Source organism: Opisthocomus hoazin, chromosome 16, assembly GCF_030867145.1.
Source record: "Opisthocomus hoazin isolate bOpiHoa1 chromosome 16, bOpiHoa1.hap1, whole genome shotgun sequence".
In the NCBI taxonomy this organism is placed as follows: Eukaryota; Metazoa; Chordata; class Aves; order Opisthocomiformes; family Opisthocomidae; genus Opisthocomus; species Opisthocomus hoazin.
Genome location: NC_134429.1, coordinates 19,669,660 through 19,687,913, shown reverse-complemented (window position 1 = coordinate 19,687,913; position 18,254 = coordinate 19,669,660). Strand labels below are relative to the sequence as shown.

Below are 18,254 nucleotides of genomic sequence, written 5' to 3'. Positions count from 1 at the left end.
TAAAATCCATACCATGCCACCCACTTATTCATACAAGAAAAAATAATAAGAAAAAAAAAAATCATTGAATTTGTCACACTCGGATGCTCAAAGCAATAGAGATTAATAAATAATAAATATCAGTACCATCAATAACAAATCCCAAAGGGTGATGCTGTATCTAGATGCACATCTGCTGACTAGTGTGTATTAGTAAACCACACAGTGCTTTTAGCTTCAACTCCAACATTAATTTTGGCAGTGGAAAGAGGTTTTATTAAAAGTACTGAAAATGTCATTCATCTGTATTTGTAATACATTTGTTATGAGGATCTAAACCCCAATATAGAATGATAGGGAGATGCAAAAATGGAAATTATCTAATCTGATCATAAAAATAAATGAAATTCAAAACAGAAACTTGCCTTTAAAATGTGAGAAGTACATTCACTTCTTATATTTCTAATACTATAGGGTGTTACTGATAGGAATTGTTTTTCAAGGTTTTTTTTTCCTCTAAGGTGTTCTTTTAAAAATCTCTTGCAAGCTAAATTATCTGTAGGTACATTATGACAGTAGCCCATAATCCATAGGAATTAAAAATTAAATAAAAGGTAGGAACATGGAGAAATTGAAACCATTTTATTACTTTTTTTGAAGTACTAAATCCAAAGGAAACAAACTTGTTCTTTAAAGTACTATCCAGTAGTCTAAGCTGTTCAAAATACTGCAGTAAGGTCACTTATTTCAAATTGTCACAGTATTTTTTTTAAATTTTTTAAATTAAGTGCTGAATAGCATATTGATATGTCAGTCTTTCATAATGCTGAATCTTTCCTAGGATGTTCTAAAGCTTTCAGGAGTCACTGAAGTTAGTGGGGAATTTTACTGTCTTGCAGGCTAGGATCCATAACCTCAAAATGGAATGCATCAACAACTCTCTAGATTGTTCTGCTGTTATATTACCAATGCAAATCCCTACTAGTGTGGTAGAAGTCACAAAAGATACAATGGTCTTTATGTTTTATTGGATTAGCATAATACACATCAGTAATGTAACAGCAAAATTCAGCCTGAACACACAGAGGCAATATTATAGCCCTGTTGCTGAGCTTTGGTAGGGAAGAAATTTGTCAGCATGTTGCTCATAGTATAATATAAAACCTGGTTTCCAGCTGTTACAGTTCTCAAGTAAGAACGTCTTTAATCAAGCATCAAAACTCAACACACAGTAATCACCTACGAATAGAATTTATTATCAGTTCTGAAACTACTTTCTATAGTTAAAGAAAAGTTAAAGGGTTGTGGAGAATTTTTTTTTTTAATGAGTTTTCCTCGTAGTTTTGTGTTTGTTTATTGAGACCTGTTACCATTGGGGAAAGTGGGCCATTTATGTTACTTTGACTATCTATTTTTTGAATGTGTTCCTTGACCCTTTAGAACTTCTTAGTCCAAATCTGTTTGTGTTTTAAGGTTTATCAAAATATTTCCCATCAAAATTATTTCTTCAATAAATATTTTGGCTTAACTAGACAAAAATATACATGTAGAGGGGCATTTTTTTTTTTCCATTACGTGTAATTGTATAAAAGCTCAGTTTTGCTTGCTGTTTATTTACTAAAACAGTAATTCTTCCCAAGAGGCAAACTTCCTACTGGCTCAAACACACACAGATATTTCCACATGCAAATCTCGCATAACATAGGAGAAGGATTGTAACTTTTCTCATCCCAGTTCCCTGCCAATGAATTTTGAATCCTATTTCCAGAGCTGAGAAACAGATTTCCGTAGCAGCAGCAAGTTACAATTTCTTCATCTCTTCCAATCCAAGAATTTCGAAGTACTTTGAAAGCGTTACTGGATTAAGTTTTGCAATACCATTGTGCGTTACTATGTTCATTCCCCATTGGCACATATAAAGCAAAGGAGCTAAATAATTAATTCAAAATCAGCCTCCACAGCCAAGCCAAGAATAAAACTCAAAATATTATAGAGTCCCACTCTGGAATTTCAAGCTTGTCTTCTTGAAGCAGCCATAACCCATTTGTTTTGTGTTATATGGGGGAACTATCATCAAGACTGTTCTGCAGGTAAGATAAACTGTAAATTGATTTTTCTTTAAATGAGACAACCGACTAAGATAGCGAACTATGTATTGACACCCCTGGAGGCAGTCAAAGAGTTATGAAGATAATGGAAGCACAGATGAGAAGAAGTTAATTTCCTGTAAAGCAAATGACAACATTCATAAACAATAGTTAGCACCAAGGAGATGCTAAGATACAATATTTGAAATACACAATATGGAAAGGTCTGTGTTGTAGGTAAAACCACTACTGCCCACGTCTTATTTCCAGCATTGTCAGTGGGAGTTATTTCCTTAATACAGGCCAACACCTGGAAACCAAAAGTACATTTTATGGATTTCAACACATGTATCAAGCCAATTTGTGAATATTAGGGAAAACGTGGAAGAAAATGATAAAGTTATGTTACTGCTTTATAAATTTTTAAATAAATTTATAAGAAACTATGCATGTTCCTTTTTATCCACTGCTGAGTAATTGAAGTTGCCCAGCTCATGGGGAGTAAGGCTGGAGTGTATGCTCATGTGTCTGGTCATGACAGTATTTACTCCTGGGGTTTTTTTGTGGGTGTGTTTTTTTTTATAACCAGCTTAAGCATTCAAGCATGCACGGTGAAATTCTAGCTGTGAAGACGGGGGCAAAACTCCTGTATATCATGTGTTTGTGTAGCTTAAAATCTACTCTGAACTCTTGGAATAGTATTGCTTGGCCTCTGAAAATGAGACTCTGCTAACTAGGCAACTGTCTCTGTCAGTTCCCTTGGGTAGTGGCTTGAGAGAGGTTTCACTTTATGTATGTTTTGTTTTGTTGCTTGGAAACCTGAATTTTATAAGCACTTTTTTTTTCTAACAGGTGCTCACAAGAAAGAGTTTTGCAGAACTGGGAACTTTGCTGAGAAGTGGTTTGAGATTTGGGATGTTTACTGTAACAGAATCCCAGAGGTCACAAGAAAAGTCTCTTTTTGTAAATTAGAGCTCATTCCACCCTCTTTTTCAAAGGACATGAATTTTTAGAGATAGAAGAAGTGTAGGCCTTTGCTCCAAGTTCTTTCATTCTTGGCAGCAACTGAACAGCAAGGTAGATAGGGGTCCTGAATGCTCGTGCTTTGATTCTGTTAGCTTGGTTATTTGCAACTCAATTCTGTAAAGAAACTCCCTCCCTTCTGCTCCTCCCTTGATCATCATGAATATCTCATACTAATTCCTTCTGCTCCGATGAGTAAGGAAATGCAATATGCAGGTCTTTCTCGGAATCACTGTATCATTTAGCCTGCTCAGATTGTGATTTAATGTATCATTAGAACCAATGTTCTCTTCTAGGTTTTCCGTGCAGTGCTTTCCTGTCCACGACCGGCACAGCAGGCAGTACATATAACTAGACTCACACACCATGGGACCTGATGACTGCTGATTGTTATTGCTTCTCCCACAACTTCATGTCCAGCCATGTCATTTAATGACTTTGTATCTTCAGTCCCTAAAGCTCCTAGGGCCACTTAAACAGCCGCCTATATTGTCATGTGGTCTATGAATAACCCCTATGTCCCTTGTATAATATTCACACAGATTTTTCTGGAGCTGCTTCTGAAATAAGATCAGCATGTGTTTTCTGTTCTTTGAGCTCTCTTTCACTGCAAGAACAGAGTACTTGGGCTGAATTCAGTTGCCAGTTTTGCTTGATACGGATGATGGAAGTCTACCCATTTTCAGACTACCTTTCATCACTGTATTTTGCTCAGTTCCAGTACACTTTCCCAAACAAATGCTTACTTTTGAAGTACAGGATGTAACCACTATTGATTCTAGTAATTTTATTACCTGTTGCAATTAAATTAATGACTACTGAAGGTTCTAAGCATGCCTTATCCCTTTCCTGTATCACAAATAGGTTTTGTTTGACTAAACACAGATGCTCTAGTGATAGTGGTACAAGTTCCCCTACTCCGAATATATTTGCTTTACGAATGCAGTTTTTGTTTTCTGGAATCTGCAGCAGCACTGAAGCTTTCCTGCAACTGCAGCAATGAAATAAGGTAAGGATCTTTGAAAGAACAGTGCTCTCATCAGTAATTCCAATGTTTGGTAGCTGCTTCACTAGGACAAACACCTGTGCCTGCTTTCTGAAATTGCTATGTCAAGGATGGAAGAATGTTCTATAGGAATCTGTCACATAGCAAGGTAAGCAAATTCTTTCTTGTATTTGGAGGTGTTTCTTGCAGGCAAACCTCACTATAAGTCTGATGCGTCTGACGTCATGGAAAGTTTAGTAGCTAGGCTGAATTCTCTGTGTGGATTCTAAATTCTCAGCATCTCCAGGGTACTAGTTGTTTTTCTGTTAGTTGCTCAATAAGATGATGATCCCCTTGAGGAAAATCCATTTAAATGGAGAAATATTAGGCTTTAAACTTTTACTCAAACTGCTTAATCAACATTCATGCAACTGAAATCTTACTTAAAAGATTACTTGCTTAAAGGAAGACCTATAGGTGTGCCGTTGGTTGTGTGCACGCATCTGTGTATTTATATGTATGTGTATGTATACACCCTGTAGAATCTGATCTCCAAGTTTATTATAGCAATGCCCTTTGTTGCTATTACAGCTGCAGGATAAGTGTCCACACAGGAAAACGTACTTCCATTTACTTGCTTCTAAATATCTGTACACTTACTCCTTCAGTTCCACCTCTGCTCTGAACAACGTATGCTTAGTACAGGATATGAGATTTTGAAAAAGATTTTCATGCTCCATTATATACTCTCCTCTGTTTCTAGCAATGTTTGCTGTGATTCAAGCCACTACAAAGCCAGCTATGTTTGTTCCATGCCACTAAGGGATTTCATTATGTTGAAAAAATATCTTTTGGCCCAGGTAGGGCAGCCTCTTTGCTGGAAGCATCAAAGGATTTTTAAAAGCCAAGCTATGGCTTGCCAAGTTTAAATGTACAACAAAAAATGTAAATGAGTAACATAGACTTGAATATGAAGGAAAAAACAGAGCAAGACCTTGTACAATCCCTAACACATGAAAAAATGCTCTGATACAATTCTGATTGTTGGGAAAAAAACCACCAAAAACCTGTTCTTATGGTAGTCTCAAAATGGGCTTGTATGAATAGAAGAAAAAAAGAGAAGGTGGTTAGTAAGTGTACAAACAGGTTTGGACCAACCTTGAGACACCCGTACATGTTTCAAGGTTGGAAGACAGATACACAGAAAAATTCAGAGCAGAGCTTACTCCCGACAGAGAAGCTGAGTTGTTTTGTTGAACGAGTATACATGTAGATTCCAAAATTACATATTTGTATGGCACTGCAAGATTGTATCACAGCATAAGATTATGGCATGGTCTGGCAGGAATACTAGAGCCAGGTTCAAGCAACCCTAACATTTCATCTCACTTCTTCCCATAATCTGCTGGGTGGTAGTGGCTAAATAATTTCACATCATTATGGATCAGTTTCATATGTCTAAGATAAGAGTAGTGATGTGTTTTGGCTTTGGAAAAACGCTTTAAGGTATGCTGAATGTAACAATCATACACAGGAACCAGGCAATACATTTTTATGATTGTTGAAGTCAGAGATGCTTATAGCATTGATTTTTAAATGGGTCACAAGGCAATAGGAACAAGGTTTTGCCCTGGAAATAAAACTACCTCAGCCAGAATTTATGAGAAAACAAGACTACATACACTCCCCTTTAGGACATATGCAGACCAGCATATACTGTCCACACATAGCTGCTTCTGCCTCTGCCAAGAATAAGATCTACAGAGACAGTCATGTGAGAGATCTGCTTATTACATTCACAGTAATATACGTGTCCATTGATGCAGTAGAATGAAATCTATAGGAAAGCTGTAGGTCTTCACAACTCTGTTCTACTTCTCTTACAGACAATGGATTTTTTTTCAATGGATTTTGAAGCGACTTGCAAAGTCTCTCAACAATTCTGAATTAACTGCTCTTGAATCCATTTTACAAATAAACCATTTTAATCCACACCGTAAGTAGGAAGTTCAGTATCATCTTCCAAGACTCTTAGCAAACTCAGGTGTATGGATTTTCCTGCCTTTTTGTCCAAAATTACATGAAGAATCTAAAAACTAGTTCCCCCACCTTAAAATCTTGTCAGTCATATTCTCTTCAGACTAAAACAGTTTTTCTAATTTTATGCATTGTTCTCAGAATTCGTTTAAAATAACTCTTTTGTTCCATAGAAATTGGCAAACTGAAAGAAACTGTGAGCGTGCAGAATGTAACTAAGGAGATGAGTTACTCCCACTTTTTCCTCCTCCTGGCCTCAGTGACTATTTCTGTTCAGTATGCTTTTATTTATTTATTTTCTTTAACGAAGAGTCTTGATACTCTGCTACCTGGGTCCTTCCTTGAAAAGCAGCAGCCGTGATTTTAATTCAATTGTTAAAGAACTGGCAAATAACAGCAGGTTAGAACAGTTCTGAACCCACTTAATAATAATAATAAAAGAGTTCCTGATCCTCTGAACAGATGTAGCTGAAATTGAAACACTGTATAAGCTTCACTCAATTTTGGTGGAAAGACAGGAGAAACAAGGGTTCTGCATTACTTTTGGGACTAAATGGAGCGAGAACTTCAAACAAGATCAAAATCACATTAATGTCTCTCTGAAGCTCTGCAGTTTTAATAGGATGCATGCTATAGAAATCCAAGGACAAAGTCAGACAAAATATTCTGGAATGGGAAATAGTGCTGGTGTGACTCTGGAATATGACGTGGTCCTCTGAGTTATTATTTTGGATAAATCCATTAGAAACACTCACTTGGGAAGTCACAAATAGAGAAGTAGGCCAAACATAATTATTTATTACTTCTGTAGTATTTTTGTATCATCTGAGCAGCTATGCAATTTTGAGAAGTACTGATTTTCACCCTTTCTTTAGAAAGCATAATTTATGGCTGTTTGATGGGTGTAAAGTCAGAGTCCAGGAGCACCTTGAATTATCATAAGAATCATGCAGTATATTTACTCAGATAACAATATGTAAATTTTGATTATAACAATGCTATTTGTATGCAAAAATGAATTGCTTTCTAAGAAAATACAAAAATACTAACAAAACATTCAATAAAACACAAACACAGTATATTTCTAAACAATGTGCAATGGCAATTTCACTTGCAAATAAAACCTGTACTCACTAACACATTAGGGACCAAGTCACATCCTTGCTGCTCTTGTTGAACAAGAACACCTTCTCTCCAGACTATGCAGTATCTGTTGTCTGTCTTTTTGCTTTTGAACAAGACTTCTCACACCTGCAGCCTAAGAAAAGCAGCAGTTACCTTTTTAACTGTTATGCTGATAAAGGTCTGATACGGATGCTTCCAAAAGTACTGCAGTATGCATTATGACATCTTTCATTGAGTAAATATTGCCATTTCTAAACAATCCAATAAGGCTCTGAGAAGCAAATCACCTTATAAGTGGATTAGCAAAGGAAAAAACCCCAAAGCAACTAATTTTAGGGTGAAGTTTCCACAGCTTTCAAAGGATATCATGTAGCATGGTTACTTGTCATATGAGCTACTGGACTCAAAAATTCAGCTCTACCCTCCAGCTCTGTATTTCTAATTGCCTCACTGTAAAAGATAGAGCCGCACATCTGTCAGAATGGGATTCCTGAAGCAGTTCATTAACATAACCTGTCTAGTCTGCACATTTGGTTGAAGGTTATTGCCCCTGAACAGGAGGAGAGGACACATGGCTATCTGAGACACTGAGTTTCATCCTGTGGCATCCTGCAGATGTGAGACAAAGTTTTACAGATCTGTTTCCATGACATATAAGCAAGAAGACCATTCCAGGACTTCCACTCCCTGGAAGTACTCCCTCTCTCTTACGCAGTGCAAGACCTTCACAGATGAGGGAGGAAAAAACGGCATTTTTGGTTGTCAAGATTCCAAAGTCTGCGTTTCACAGATATTTAAAAGCCTCTCAGTAGCCTTCATTTTTACCTGTTGATGGCAGTCACACACATGTAAGAGTGAAAGCAGAGCCTAGAGGCTGAAAGCTAGAAAGCAATTCTTAATGTGTATGCAATCATTAGCTCTGTTTAGGCAGCTGACCTATTAATCAGGAGTTGGTAAATGTATAAAAGCGTGTGGCATAACTGTTCCCCTTTTAGAAAAGTATCACAGTAATACCAAGAGAGCCATTTTTCATTTTAACAACCAATTTCTTTGTATTCCCCAAAAGGCTTGAAAGGAGGGTTTTTCACCACCCATGTGCTGTAGTGGTGGTGTACCACGCAGGTTTGGAATGGCAGAGCAGCCTGCAAAGACAGGTGTTCCAGCAGCATACCAGGTATGACAGATTCAGGCTCATTTTGTTTGAAACAGCTGAAGAAACACACAAACTAGTGAAATTGCCTAAAGATTCACCTTATTTAGTATGTTCTCTATAAAGGGGTTAATATCAGCAGATTGAGAAAAAGGTGCAAGAAATTTTGCAATGGAGAACTGTGGAGTAAGCTGGTTACAGGAGAAGTTTTCTTTAGATCTAAATCAAGATTTGGGAGAAAAACTTCCATTTTTGCTTCAGCTGACCTAGTCCTAGCATATGTGGAAGCCTCAGCCTTGAGAAGTTTCACTATTTTGTGAAATTGTGCGAGTTATGTTTCCCATCTATTCCAGGTATTTTCATTTGTTTTGGCTATACTAGCTACTTCAAAGAAGACTAATGAAAAAACCTAAAGATTTAGTTTTGTGAATTATGTATATTGGATCTTCAGGTATTAGCAGGTATTTTCAGCTAAATTTTTAATTACAAACAATATTTTTGTAATATACAGAACCAGATAAAATCATACATTGATTAAGTCCACTTATTTCTGGTGATTTGCACATTCTTCCACAGAATACTACAATCTAGGACAGTTTCTGTATGTACATACAAAAAAAAAGATTAAAAATTACAAAGACTTTTAATAAGATAACAAGATTCAAGATAAAGCATATACAGTAGCTTCCAGCACAGGACTATATGAAGACATCAGAATTAAACACCATGTTGCACACAGTAATGTGTGACTCCTCTGAAAGATTTTAAGATGCAGGAAAACTGATTTGTCCAGTGAGATTTACAAAACAATACAAAAAAACCCCGCCCACCCCTCCTGAAACAACCCTCCACCCTCTAAACAGCCACTGCCAGTCTTCATAATCCCTCTTCATACTAGTAGTACAACCATATATCAATCAAAATTTTCACTGGAGAGTAAGACATAATTAAGTCACTGGATCAGAAACAGGAACTACTGCAACTGTTGTATTTTTACAAAAGAATAGGTGTGGTGAAAGAATTCGTTATGTGTATATGTGGTTATACGCCGCATATATAAACACATTTGGCTACTCCAGTTTCCTTCCCCAAATTCCATGGATTTAAAGAGGTGGCAGAGCACAGACACGTGGACAGAAATTCCTTTTTGCTCTCATAAAACAGAGAATTCATGAAAATTAGAATAAAAAAAAAAAAAAGAGATTCCTAGGAGAGGATAAGATCCAAATTGTGTACATTTTATATAAATAAACATTTAGGTACCATAGTTGTCCCACTACTAAAAGCATGTAAGAATTATAAGGAAGAAAAGTAGTAAGTATTTGCATGATAAGGCATGTGCAAAGGGAAAAAAACACTGCATTAATTTATTATGATATAGTTAATTCACACAACAATTATTCTAGTCCAATAACAAAATCTCAATGCCACTACTCTCTCGAAGGAACAAAATGTGATTTACTATTTGTTATGAACCTCAGAACATTATTATTGTTCATTACATATATTTCTTCTGTATGATCCAATGTTAGCAGAAAATTTTCCAGAAGACACATTCATTTTCCTCAGCAAAACAAGGCTTTTTCTTTTTTTTTTTAATCCTTTATGTACTATACATTTCCCCCCTTCTGATGTAGTAAGTGATCATTGTGTTCCACATGAATGTTCTGTCCCCAAAAGGGCATTTTAATCTCTGCTATGCACAAAAACAATTTCTAATTAAAAAAATTTTTAAAAAATCATGCAACTTGCTAACTACCAATCTCCCTGACACTTTTTGACTTAAATATTGCAGTAATGTATGTAACTGCTTCAGAAATCTCTGGAAAACTTTGCAAATATCTAATAAACTCGTGGTGTTTCTTAGGCACTTGCATGTAACCAGTATGTTGGAGGTTGGGGCTAGAGATTCATCTGTCATTCCTATCTCAAGAACACCGACATACACCCCCAACCTGCATACATGTGGTTCCAAAGATTTTCATGAGGTAATTCCTGTCCATGATGCACACGCATTCATGTTTCTTTCACAGTGGAACAGAAATTATTTCCCCATGATTACTGAACGGAATATAAGCAATTTGGGTCTATAATTCAAGAATCCTTTATTCTAATTTCAGTAAATTTCCTATTTTGTTATTTGTAAATCTCAGGGTGAAGAATTAAAGCTTTAGCAGAGCATACAGGTTATTTACAAATATTTGATTATTATAAAACAAAGGCTTAACCACACTAAGATCTAATAGTTATTCATAACAGACAACCTGAATAATAGCCAACCCACTTTCCTACAGTTTAATTGGCAAACCTATTCTTTCTCCTACTAATTACAGGTCACCACACCTACCTTCCCAGGAAGCATGACGGCAAGTAACAGTTTGTTTGAAATTCTGGAGAAGCAAGCAACTACTAGGGGCATAGTTTGCAGGAAAAATATTAGTTGCTTGAACCTTTTTTGTTTGTTTGTTTTTCTAGTTTTATTACAACATATTCTTTCCGGATAGGCTTTTAATTCAAAATTTGCTATAATGCTGTGAAGTTTTTTTACCTTTTATTGTAAGTCTACTTGCATAGTAAGGTAATCTCACCTCCTAACAAAGTATAAACAAATAGGGGAACTCCCCCCCCCCCCCCCAAGATTTAGACTGCTTGCTAGGAGAAAAAGTGATGCAATACTGTGTGTATACTTACTTTCCATTACTAAGGAACAACGTTTTAGGATGTGAGCGCTGGTATGAAATGACTCCATCTTGGTAAACATCTGTCTGTCCTGCCTCATGCAAGGCCCAGTCTGTAAAACAGAAATTGTGTGTTTTTTAACACTCCCTTATTTTTTGACTCGCTTTTTCTTCCTGCAATGCCTTCCAGAGCAGAGATGGATGCTCACCCTGTGAGGAGTTTATGAAGAGAAGGCTCTGGAAACTTTGGCCGTACAAGCACCCTTATAAGCAACGTTAGAAAAAAGAAGTTGTCAGCCTACTGAATCGTCAAGTTCCTGAGGTAAAAATGGTCGTATAAAGGCATTTTCTGCTCGCCCTCACTCGTGCTCAACGGTCCGGAGCCCTCACGTTCAGCACCGTCCGTGTCTGCTCGCCCTGCTCTCTCTGGGAGATCCTCGTCTAAAATAACGTCGTTTGAGGGGGTGGGGGGATGTGTCTGTTTTCGGGTCTGTTTTTCTTCTGTTCACCGCCAGGCTTTGAAATACGTGGTTTTCGGCCTGGGCGCGGCGGGGTAGCAGCGAACCTCCCCCCTCCTTCCCTTCACCCGCGGCCTTTGTTCGCGCTCAGGGAGGAAGCGCCTCAGCGCGGGGCCGACCCAAGCCGCGCTGGGCGGGAGGCGGCAGACGGCCCCGTTCCCGCCGCGCTGACTGACTGGAAGGGCGTTGCCCGCCGGGGAGCGCGCACCGTGCCCGCGGCCTTCCGGCCGTGCTGGCGGCTCCCCCCCCCCCCCCGCGTCGAGGCAGCCAGGCGTCCGGCGCGGCGGGGCCTGCGCTTTGCCGTCGGCGGTGCCACCGCCCGGCAGGGCGGTGCCGGGGGCCGGCGGCGGGGCGGGGCGGGGAGCCGAGCCGAGCCGGGGTTTCCCGGCCGGGCAGCACGGGCGGGGCGGAGGTTAACCGCGCCCAGGCTCTCGCTTCCCGATGGCTGCGGGGAGCTGAGCGGGTACCCAGCGCGCAAGGAGGAGTCGAGACCCAGCGGCACCTCCTTTCCCCCGCCGCTCTCCTTCCGACTCGACGCCCCGGCCGGCGCTGCTGCCTCCCCGGGACCCGCCGGGCAGAGCGCGGGCGGCTCCCCTCCTCCTCTGCCTCCTCCTCCTCCTCCGCCCCCCTTCCCCTCCCCAGGCCGGCGGGACGCGGGCAGGAGCCGCGGGCGACGGACGAACCGGCCCGGTTGATGAGCAGCGGCCGGAAGGGCAGGTAACCGTCTGAGGAGAGAGAAGGGGGCGGGCGGGGGGGCCGCAGCGAAGCCTCGTCGCCCTCTCCCGCGCCTTCCCGCCCGGCTCGCCGAGCCCCCGGCCCCACCCTGAGGCCATCTTCCCGCCGGCAGCGGGCCCGGCTCCCCCTCATCCCCGGTTCCTTCTTCCTCTGCGCGGCTGCGCCCGTCCCCCGCTCCCCTCCCCCGCCCTTCCTCCCCGCTGCCGCACTTCTCCTTTCCCTCCGTCCTCCCCTTCCGCCGCTCCCTCGGTTCTCCCGTCGCCGGGGCACCGGGCTAGGCCCCCCCCCCGCCTTTTCCTCCTCGCCCGTTCTTCCCGGCCCCCGCGGGAGAGAAGGGCGGCGGATGGTTTGTCCACCCCTCAGCATGGCGGGGTTGGAAATAGCCCCCCGCCTCCGCGCTTCCCCACCTCCTCGGTGCTCCAGCTTCCCCTAAAAAAGAAGTGTGTTTGTAGCTGGAGGAGGAGGAGAAAAAGGTGGGGGTGGGACTGGGACTGGGACTGATTCTCTCTCGAAGGCTTGAAGGCGAAAAGGGAGGAGACCTTGGATCTTGAGGGGTTCCATTTTTAATTGTAATCACGCTGTAGTGGTCTCTGTTAGACGGGTTGAGGTGCTTGCTGGTACGCGTTAAGACACAAAAGGCGAGTTTCCCGAGCGATCCAGCCGGCAGAGCGAATATTTGGAGAGAGATTGAAGGAAAAAAAAAAAAAAAAAAAAAGCTCTGTTGTGTCTGCTGTAATGGTGGAAAGCTGACTGAGAGGAGCCGGGGGCGAGGCGAACAGGGTAAGCCTGCTTCCAGCAGCCCCCGGGCCGGGGAAGGGCTCGCAGGCTGGCTTCGGGCTGGGGGAGGGATGGAGGGGTAGGGGAGGTTTTGTTCCCTGGAATAGCAGAGCCGAGGATGGGTTTAGACCGCAGATTTGTTGTTCCCCCATGTATTACGGTGCTGCATATTTCTGTGTGCCCGTAGGAGAGGTAAGGAAGATCATGGAGGGTGTTTGCTACAGTAGAAAAATGGAGTTTTCTCCTCGGAAATGTCGCGAAAAATGTTATTTCAATTCCCAGCTTATTATTGAAAGGATTTCAGTTTGGGTTTTTTATTTTCATCCATACAAGGGATATTTCAGGTGTAGGATTTTTAATTCTACAGCTTTGTAGGAAATGAAGAGGTGTAAAGTCTTGTATGTAAATCTGAAAGAGACGAGTCATTTTATTAAAAAAAAAAAATCTTGTCTAGAAGAAAATCAGAATGATGTAGAGGTGGTTGTAAGACGTCAATTTATCATTCCTGAAGATGAACTGAAATTTTAACGAATGTGATATTTCATTATTCTTCAGCAAAGTCGTGGCTGGGATTCGTTATTTTAAATAAGGCATCCTTTCTAGGGTGCCGGCTGCCACGTTATTATGCATTGTCTCCACAGCAGAAAATAGGAGGAAAGGACTGTAAATGTAAGGCTTAAGTGATTTTTGAAAATAGTTGTCTCAACTTGGAGGGGTGATTTAAGACTGAAAAATTTAACATTTTGCTGCTGTAAAATGTCTGCACCTTATCTTGAAAGATTTATCCCATATTTTAAGCTGATCTGCTAAATACAGGGATGTGAATCAAGACAAAATGCTGTCGATGTGTATGTGAAATACACGTGAGAAACGAGGATGATATATTACGATCTAAATTTGTTCTAAATATAAAATATCAGAGTTTACCTTTTTCCCTTGTGCACTTCAGGAGAGGAGAAAAGAGAAGGGGCGATAACAGTGTAGTTGTTTTGGTGGCTGCAGATTAGCCAGGGTGTGTGTTTGATTTTCTTTTTGCTGTGAATGAATGGATCTTTCTGTGCCTGGGCCCAGTAGCTGCAACAAGATGGCGTTTGCAGCAAGGCAGCTCTCATTTTTCAACTCCTCCTCACCACAGCTTTGCCAAACTAGATCTTCTTTCGTAATTGTGTTTTAGATTCACTTTCTCATTCTCTTTGCTTTCTTATTTTTTGGGGTGGGAGTACGAGGAGTGTTTGGAAGATTGTTGCGATAAATCTGTGGGGTTTTTTCTTCATTTTTGTGAGCTTCTCCAGATAGGAACTAGGTGGGAGGAGTAAATAGTTTTATTGAAATGTTCACATAGGCTCTTACTGGATAAACGGGTGACATGATTTTTACCTTGCAGTGCCTGCTTAATACCGTCAAAATGTTCTTGGTTTTATTAAGCCTGTTGCTGAAAAACGGTATTTTAAACCTAGAGCACAGGTATACAAAGAGTCTGCTGGGGCTGTGTGCCGTTGCTGGTTCTCTGCTAGCCAGGTGATCATCAGACCCCGTGCAGGCAGTTGTCTTTCTGTAATACAGAAGAGTCTCCTGTCTGCTTCGGAATGCTAATAATTTGTGAAGGCTTTTAAAATTTGTTTTGACCTGGAATTATTGTCGTCCTCTAGATAACTGTTCTTTTTATGGGAAAGAATAAGAAAAGTTTGGGGGATATTAGGACAGTTCTGTGTCTGAAGTGCTGTATTTTAAGACGATATTATGAATTTCTAAAGCCTGATTTTTAGTATCTTTTAAGAAAAATGGACTTTGAGTTTGTAACTTTAATGGTATTTCACCATAGTGCCAAGCTTCTTAACTCTGGTAGCCTAAATAAAATAGCTTGGTTAATGTTTGATATAGTGGAGTTGGGCTTAAAATAATACACTACCGAGCAAGCAAAATAAAAAATACTTGTTATGTCTCCTGTATTCAAATGACCTCCAAACCTTTGGTAATACCAACCTTTTTACTACTGTTTATCTATGACTTAATGTATAATCAGTTGTTAGTTAGTTTACTGTCATAGCCCAGCTGTAGTTCGTACAGAATGAAGCAAAGAAGCAGAAGAGCTAATTTGCAACTGAGGCTTGTGGTGTTGGGTTTGTTTTGGTTTGGTTTTTTTAAGAAAAAAAAAAAAGCCTAAATTAGCTGAATGCATTTTACTCCTCTGGTATGTCTAGAACAATTTTTTAATCAAGAATACTTGTCCAATAAGTTGTTAGTTCCATTTGATGTTACTTTTAATGTGCTGTTGAACTTGAAACTAGTTGTGCAGTGCTTTTTTCATATTATTACTTTGGCCTTTCAGTACAGGATCAGAGAGGAGTAGGGTGAAGTGGGATTCAGTATTGAGTAAGATAAATTGCATTTATCCTTGTTTAGTCCTTGTAGCTGCTAGGTCAGTACGAGGCAAGCATCCTACCATGAAATCTTCTGCAACATGTGAAGTTAGAATTCCACAGTAAATCCTAGCAGAACAGTTTTTAAATTGCCTCCATACCTCATGAAAATCTGAAAATGTGTTATATTTCAACTTCATGAGAATTCCTCTTGAGTAAGTAACCAATAAAGTTTTGTATCATTAGGAAGTATGTAGAATTTTGTGTAGAGTTATTCTTAATATCATCCAAGAATAAGCACTCTGCAGCTATTAAAAATTGTATATTAGTTTAATTGTTCTAGTTTTAAATACAACAAGAAAAAAATCCTTCAATTAATGCAATTACTTTCAGGATCCTTTAATTATTGTAGAAATATATATCTGTTGTGTTTGTAGGGTGCCTTTTCCTGAAATTAAGCAAGATGATGTTGGCTGCAGTGTGTAACAACTTCCTGGTGCTTTGGAGGCTTCAATTTGGTCATGTGGAAAACAACTATAACTGTTTCTTCTTAAATAGTTACTTAGTTATGATTTCTCAATCAGTGTGAAACAAGATGCCAATTCACGTGAAACTTGTGTTGCTTTTTCAGATTCTTTTGATGCCTACTGCTATAGTTAGGAATGTTAAGGTCGTGTTACATTTAGCTAGTTTTGTAGTTATTGAAATAAAAGATTGGAGTTGCTTGCTTTCTGTGGTACCAGCAATAGATTTGTCTTCTGTATGTCGGGCTCAGCTCATGTTTTAGACACTGAATTGGATTAAATTCTTACTGTCCCTGGATTTTGGCTCTCAGCATTAGTGGATTGGTAATTGATATTCTCAATTTTAATATCCAGTTTTAGCCATATGGCATACCATATTGTTTCAAGAATTGTATTTAGTGCTAGTTTGTTACTGGCGAGTTGAAATGAAAAATCGTGTTCACGTGGTTGAGTTGTGCTTAGGTGAGTCGTTGTTAGAGTCTCTATTGCTTATGCTCATGCCAGTATTTTGAGGGTGGGTTTTTTACAGTATTTCATTGGTTATGTTAGGGAAAAATATATAAGATTGAAAGCAACTAGCTTGTGTTAATGAAATGTTTCTTAAGCATGTGATTGAAGATAAAGTGGAGTTGTTTTTTTTTAAGGGAGTCCCTTGATTGCTTGAAGTGCAGACTCAAATGAAAAGAATACATATTCCATTCAAAATGTTTTTTCTTCTCCCCACTGATAATGTTGCAACTAGTATTAGCCAAGGTCATGATAAAAAACAAAAATACCCCCAAGCCCCTGTGTTTCTATTTAACATAGTATCTCAATTTATTATTTCTTCACAGGGTGTCTAGTGTGCTGGGGATTTTGTGTGCTTGGATTTGTTTTTCACCAAACAGAAATGTATGCAGAATCCATAGATACTTGAGCCAACTGGTAGTTCAGAAGAACGTTAAGAGGTTTTTAAAAGCTCTAAGCTGGTTATGAACAGTACCTTTACTTGAGATGCCAAAATAATCAATGTAAATTACTATGGAAGGCTTCCTAGTTCAAAAATATGGACACTTCAAAACAATTTTTGAAGCAGAATACTGCATTTTTATTAAAGCCCTAGCAGACTTCAAAGTAGAGAGAAAGGAGATGGTTAGCCTTTGAATAAAAATACACATTTAAAAGTATTTTTGGGACCATAGAGGTCAGATGTTCTTGGCCTTTTTTTTTTTAACAGCTGACCTTCTAAAATGTGTCCTGTACAAATAATGTCTTGTAAGACTATATTAATTTGTATTAAATGCTTGTGTCCATTGCATTTATTAGAGTGGTATGGTAGAATGTGTTATGATTTGTTAATCTTCTGAAACACGATGAAATATATCTGCTTATGTGGAATACTGCAGTTGGAACCTTGAGTGTGCTAGGTACAGGGGGTAACATTTGTCTTTGCCAGTATATTCTTAGACATCCAGGAATCTTCTTTCTTGAACCCATCTATAGAGTAATGACATGACAATATTCATGCATGCCATCTGGAAACAGCTAAGATACGGTGTGGCTTGCTATGTATATCTTACGCTCAGTGTTACTGGGGATGCTGTAATTAGATGCGTACATGATAATTTGTATGTGTCAGACAAAAAAAAGTATTTATGGGGACACCATGGAAGTGTAATTTGTAGGGAATCTTGGAAATGAGAACTTCAAATTCTGTCCAGGTTTTTCAGCACTGGCCTGAGCACTCAATTGTTTGGTTCTCAAAATTCTAAAGTAGCAGAAAATAAGGATGCCATACAAAATGTTACACCTCTCCCTGGCTCTTCATGTTTTAGTTCGGGGGGGGGGGTGTGGGGGTGGGAATGAATGACACATCACAGGAATAAGGGCTTGAGAAAGCAGTTACGAAGCAAATACTTAAGTTGTTTAGATGTCCCCAAATTTAATTCTTATTGAAATCCGGGACAAGTAACTATAGCCAGTTTAAAACAGGAATATTTTAGAAGATGTTGCAGGTGTTCAGAACACCTGGCTTTGGCTTAATGAATAGGTTACTTCTGTCAGCTATGCTGTGGTAATTATCCATGCCTGCACGCTTAAAATAAATGCAAGGATATTCCAATAAGCATAGGCATTTTTTCATGGATGACTAAATTAATCCAAATCTCTTGAACTCAATGTAGGCTGAAAGGTTGCATATAGATGACTCTAGTGTTGGAAACTTGCTCATGAGTCTGAGCCCTGTTTGGCTTGTGGGCAAGCTGCATCTGTAGGTTAATATCAAGATCTCTGAGCTT

At 39.6% G+C, this 18,254-nt stretch overlaps 1 protein-coding gene across 6 annotated transcripts in view; it reads left to right on the top strand.

Moving 5' to 3' along the window:
• The first annotated feature begins 11,954 nt into the window (after positions 1–11,954).
• GNB1 (G protein subunit beta 1) overlaps positions 11,955–18,254 on the top strand; it is a 44,482-nt gene continuing 38,182 nt past the window's right edge. For 4 of the 6 annotated variants that reach the window (XM_075437661.1, XM_075437658.1, XM_075437660.1 and 1 more), the window contains exon 1: positions 11,955–12,299. The gene's annotated coding sequence lies outside the window, so the exon portion shown is untranslated. Of the gene's footprint in view, positions 12,300–12,816; positions 13,098–18,254 lie in introns of those variants that run through there. The other 2 variants (XM_075437659.1, XM_075437657.1) reach the window with 1 other exon arrangement.